Genomic DNA, 6430 nt, shown 5'->3' with positions numbered 1-6430 from the left:
ACAGGTTGGGTTACCCATGATGTAGTCTCTGCAGGGGAGATTAGCATGGAGGACATGCTGTTGTGTACTCTTGAGATTAACCTCTATGAAAGGAGGTGGAAGAAACAGGATTGAGCAGAAGGAGAGACAGATCTGTGACGTCATCCTAACAAAGGCTTCAGCTGACCCCTTGGAACTGGGATAGTTTTTCAGAGGTATCATGAGTTGATATGAGTGGCTGGCCCTTCATCTCCCAACATTGATTGGTCATTGGATACATAGCACCCCTGGAAAGGGACATGATTTGGGCTTGTCCATTTCTTTAACTGAAGCATTATCCAAAGAATGCTGACAGTTAAGGGTTTTTGCCAGGGGTACTCCCAAGAGCAAGGAGGGGATAGGGCTAAATGTTCTATTCTTAAAGGGGATTATGGGCAGAACTTCACGATCAGCATTCAAGATAGCACCTGCCCTTCTGAGGCACCTTGCTAGTCACTTGGGGACTAAGGATGTTTATTAATTTACTGAATATTATTGAGTGCCACTATGTATACACAACCCTGTTACACATTGAGCTATAGAGCTGAATAAGAGCTATGGCCCCTGCCTTCGTGGTGCTTATAGTCTACGAGAGATTAAACAAGCATTAATCAAACTACTACGTAAATAAATACTGAAATTGTGGTAATCCTTATCAAGGAGAACAACGGATTTATAGGAGAATAAACAGAAACTTAGTCTAAGTTTTAAGGAAATTCTTTCTTAAGGCAGTTAGAATTATGCCATGACCTGAAGGATAAGAAGGAATTAGTCTGGACAAAACTGAAGGATTGGGGCTCACAAGCTAGTAAGAAGGGTAGGAGGATTATCAATAAAAAATAGTTTAAACTCCAATATATAATTTTATATAGCCACACAGAAGCCAATTGAGCAATGGCAGTTGCCTCGGTAGAAATCTTGCGCCGAAGGACCGGAGGATATCCAAGTATATGGTGGTCCCTCTATATCCTCTGGTGAGTTTTTAAAATCAAAAACAAACAAACAACAACAACAACAACAACAACAAACCAATGTAGAGTAACAGATGGATAATTCCGAAGCCAAGTATAAGCTGAAGTGCCACTCAGGAGCTAAGGCTGCATTTTGTAGGCCACACTCAACACAGGAAATTAATAGGCCAAATAAAATAACTTAAGATATTACACAATGATCTAATGAGAACAGAGACTGAGTGTGTAGTACAAGCTATGCACCTTGGCTCCTGGCTCCGCGTGTTTCCTTCCTTTTTTCACTAGAGCAGAAATGTCTGCTCATTTTCCTCTAAAGGCAGCAGATTGAAAAGTCTGTGGCCAAAGCATTTAGTTCTGAATTCTAATTATTCTATAAGTTATGGCTAATGTTCCCCTACCCTCTCACACTTTACCCATGCCTCTACACTGCCTCTTACTTATGTTTTCACCGTAGCACTTATTACCACCTATATGTAGCGATATATGTATCTCTCTCCACAAATATATAAGTACTGAAATTGTGCTAATCTTTACCGAAGAGAACAGTGAGGTTATTGGAGCATAAGTTCTCTCTCTCTTCCACTAGGAAGTAAGCTCCTTATTTTCTTCATTGCCACATCCCCTGTATCTAGATAAGCACTATCATTACACTAATATTTATTGAATAAATATATGAATGAAAGCAAGCTTGTGAATAGATGTGGGATTGTGACAGATACAATTAAATTTATGGTTGATTAAGCTATAATGGGGTCACTGATGAGAATTTAGACATTTGTATATTATACTGGTACCAAAGGACTATTAATTTTGCCCTGCAACCCAGCCGCCTCTCAAGGAAATGGATGTTGTGCTGACATCTGATCATATCAGTCAACCTGTGACTCAAGGACAGTGATTCATCGACTGCGAAGTCTTTTAGTAGATGACTTGTCTTGGAGCATTGCCTAAGATAGATGCCACACGCAAGATGTTGACCGTGGCAGACCTTGTTCACTACCTGACTGCGAATCAACTTTCTCAGTATCATTCTGCCTTGCTGCCTTCCCACAATAGAGGCTGTCAAAACTCAATACGCACTTTCCCAACCTTCCTGGTGGCTACACGTCATCATATGACACAGCTCTGGTCAATAAGACATAAGCAGAAGTCTGTGTGTGTGTGTGTGTGTGTGTGTGTGTGTGTGTGAGCATGTGATAGGTGCAACAGGAGAACTTGCTAGCCTTGACCCTCCCCCATTCTTCCTGCCTTAAATGTGGGCGCATGATACAGCAGTGACCTCGCAACCATGAGGCAACATGATCCAGGATAAGAAGCCCACAGCTAAAAATGGAAGAATAGAAAAATAGAAAGCTTGAGGAGCCAATGTAAGCATTGAGCAGCTGAACCAATGTCTGCAACCATCTACCTCTGGACTCTTGTTATAGGGGGAAAAAGAAAGCCCAATTGTATTTAAGCAACTGCCAGTTTGGTTTTCTGTTAACTGACATGAAATTTTTTCTCACTCTCTGTCAGGCCAACCTAAATCTCTTTCAGAGAGCTGGAATGTACACCACAATGGCAGGGAGAATGGCTGGGGGCAAGGAGAGAAAAAAAAAAAGCAACAAACTCAAAGACAAAGTCGAACTTTAGACTACTAAGCAAAGAAGATCCCTCATGGAGGGGAGAACAAGAGGTGCCAGTCTGAGAGCGGCAGCAGCAGCCAGAAGCATGCTCGCTTCTGTGTACCCTGTGTACGGCTGTGTACCCTGAACGCTGCTCCCTTACTGTGGCCCCTGAGGACTGGCTCGCAGCTGACTGTTTCCTCTTCTGACTTTGCTGCACATCCTCACCAAAATCCCTCGTCACTGAAAGTAAGCTGAGTGTCTCTGTACCTGTCAACTAAAAAAGCTCACTTACCATGATTCCCAGCATGTGTGGTCAGCCTCTTAAAGAACAGTTACCATATTCTTTTAGAAAACATTTCTCCATATCATACAAAACACTAGCTTCATAACTGGGGCTGGAAAAAAACAAAACAAAACAAAACAAAACTAACAAGCAACTTAAAGAAGCATGCAATTTGTCCCCAGGGCCTCCTCCCACTTCCTCTTTCAGTGCTTCTTCTTCTTGAAGTGCTTTGCCTCACCACGCCAATGCCCAGTGCGCTCTTGCTGCTCCTTCCATACTAAGAGACCTCCCACCCTGAGAATTGCCTAGAACTTCCCTGGTTCATAAGGTTTGGGCTCAAGGCTTCTCTCTACCTTGATCTCTGACCAACATTTAGGTAAACTGTTTGATAATACGTAGGCAGATGCTCTTAGCTGCCTTTGGGTAAAGATGGATGAACAGCTTAATATAGAGATATCAGTATTTGACAACTCTTTTTAGGGTTAGCACCCTTAGATAGTTTAGCATTATAACAGTTCCTAAGCAGCAAAACAATGCATTTGCAACAGGGATGTTGGAGGTCTTGAGGTCTTGACAAGTACATAGCACAATATTTGCTCTGGGAAAGGGGATCTTTTGGGTACCTTTCAAATTATGATCTAACAGCATATTTTCCTGTCAACCTTAAAAATAAAATAGCCAGTTATTTTACTAGCAGAACGGGTTTATTTGGGAGTAGCAAAGGAATTGCAATGGCAAGCTTGGGTAAACCATAGGCAAGTCCAAAGAGACAAAGGGAAGGGCAGCTTTTATTAGGATTTGGGAGGAAATTGGCGAGGGTTTCGAACAAAAGTTCACTGGAGAAGAACAAGAGTTCAAGGTTGTGAAGGTTTCTCATTGGCTGCAAGCGGTGGTCTGCGCATTGTCGCTGAACAGGGAGGGACCTCCCTTCTTCTTCTTAAAAGCAGGACATAAAATAGCTATGTGAAAAATGTCTTCTCTTGTCAAAATAACTCTTATCTTTTTTTTCCCTACTGATTCTTCAGGTTCCTGAGAGCTCTTCTTTCAGGGCTTTGTGACTCCATCGTCCCAAACACAGCGCACACTTGATACTAGCTTCTGCAAACTAGCAGCTCATGGACTGAATTCAGCCAGTGGACCCGTTTTGTTTGGTCAGCAGAGAGTTTTATTTGTATTGGCTCTAGGCAGAGTATACATTTCTTTTAAGTTTTTAATGCCTATATTTATTAAATTATCCTGTATGCCAACACAGAGTTTCTAGAGCAGAGCAAATTATTATTTATATATAACAGTCATCCCATCTCTCTTTTGTCTTAATTCTTTTTTTTTTTTTAAAGATTTTATTTATTTTTTTGACAGAGAGAGACAGCCAGTGAGAGAGGGAACACAGGCAGGGGGAGTGGGAGAGGAAGAAGCAGGCTTCTGGCGGAGGAGCCTGTTGTGGGACTTGATCCCAGAACGCCCAGGATCATGCCCTGAGCCGTAGGCAGACGCTTAACGACTGCGCCACCCAGGCGCCCCTCTCCTTTGTCTTAATTCTTCCCCCTGGAACAATGTAATGAGAACCATATGTCATAACAGGGACTACCGCAGGGAAGGAAGTTTCTCTGCAAAATGAATCTGCATGTTCCTCTCCTTCTGAGGGATAAACAAGGGGAATGTTTATTTATTTACTTGAGAGAGAGAGAGAGAGAGAGAGAGAGAGAGCGCTCGAGCCCATGAGTAGGGGAGGGAGACAGGGATAGCGGGAGAGAATCTCTAGCTGACTCCCTACTGAGCATTGAGCCTGCAGCTGACATGGGGGTCTATCTCAGGACCCTGAGATCAGGTCCTGATCTGAAATCAAGAGTTTGATGCTTAACCTATTGAGCCACCCAGGTGCCCCAAAGAGAACTCTTTTGCTTCTCATTATGAGCTAAGTCTCTCTTAGAACACAAAGAAAAAGAATCCTGGGTTCTCACCCTTTGGGATATAACTAAATTCCTCCACAGGGAGGATAAAAGTGGAGTCTCCAGGATTACTCCAGGAGATGTCTCCATGATCCTGGAAGGGGTTTACTACTCTTTGACATTAGGGGAAAAAAAGCTCTGGAGAGGTAAATCTCTCTGGAATACTCATTAAGTAGACATTCATAAATTTACCTCCAGACTTGTTTTAGCTCAGACCTCAAAGGTCAATAAAATTTGCTCAGAAAATTAACTACAGAAACATACAAATTTTCTCTACAGCCCGCTGTTCCCCAGTTGAACCACAGATCCCCTGTCTTAATTACCTCACACTCTACTCAGTAAATGTGAAGATCTAATTGGCTCTATGAAGTGATTCATGAATCGGGCAGCATCACGAATCAAGGAAGCAGAGAGGAGCTCCAAGGAATTGTATAAAATGGAAGGTTTTTGTAGGAAGGAGAGTGGACAAGGAAATTATTAGCAAAAGAAAAGAAAGGATTGTTTCAGGCAAGGTCAAGTTCCCTTATGGGAAAGGGCAGGGGATCTTATTAGATGGATTCTCTCTTTTTCCTTGGGGGGTTGGGAGGGATGAAGAGAGCCCATGTGAAAGATTACCTCATTGATACTCACCAGAAAATTGCTGACTGATTAGTAAAATTACATTTCTGGCAGAGGTTGAAACTGCAATTAGGTTAGGTATTAAGCCCCAGTTTGGTGACTTGACCTAGCATAAGCAACTCCATCTTGGAACCTCTACCTCATATCATCTTTTAATTTAATTAACCTTGAATGATACCTTGCCAAGCTCTCATAATCAATAGTTTGATCAAAGAATGTGTAAGTGCTATCATCCAGACCTCTAAAAAGAGAATTAAAAGTTTGCATAAGTGAAGAATTTATGATTTTTTTAGACTAGAAATCAAACCAATGAAAGGATAATCTCTTTTTACTTGCTATACACTGAATGACAGTGTCACCTTGCAATATTACAATTTATGAAAACTATGTATTTGGTTGTTAAAACCACAACCCCAAAATGGAATCAATTAGTTGAACTGTCACATCCTGCTACTGACAGAATTGCTTGATATTGGGAAGCACCCCTCTACACAAGGAAACCTCTCTGTGCCTCAGTTTCATTACCTATAAAGTGGAGGTAGAATAATGTATTCCACGTAGGATTATTGTGAATGTTAAATGAGATCATTTGGAACAGTGCTCAGCCCCATGCCTGACAGATATGTAGATAAACATTAGCTGTGTATTATTATATTCTAGCTAGCCCCTGCCACAGTGATTTAAAGAATAAGCTATGATTAATTCCAGACAGAACTTATTCTACGAGACAGAGGATTATAAACAAAAAATGCTATTACATGGGAGGCCTGGGTGGCTCAGTCAGTTAAAGCACCAGACTCTTGGTTTTGGCTCGGGTCATGATCTCAGGGTCCTGGGATGGAGGCTGGTAGCTGGCTCCCTGCACTCAGCATGGCATCTGCTTGAGATTCTCTCCCTCTCCCTCTGCCCTTCCGCCGCACCCTACCCCCTCTCACACTCTAAATAAATAATAAGTAAATAAATAAAATCTTTATAAAAAATGGC

The sequence above is a fragment of the Ursus arctos genome, unplaced genomic scaffold (assembly GCF_023065955.2).
Source record: "Ursus arctos isolate Adak ecotype North America unplaced genomic scaffold, UrsArc2.0 scaffold_13, whole genome shotgun sequence".
NCBI lineage: Eukaryota > Metazoa > Chordata > Mammalia > Carnivora > Ursidae > Ursus > Ursus arctos.
This window is presented reverse-complemented; position numbering follows the sequence as displayed.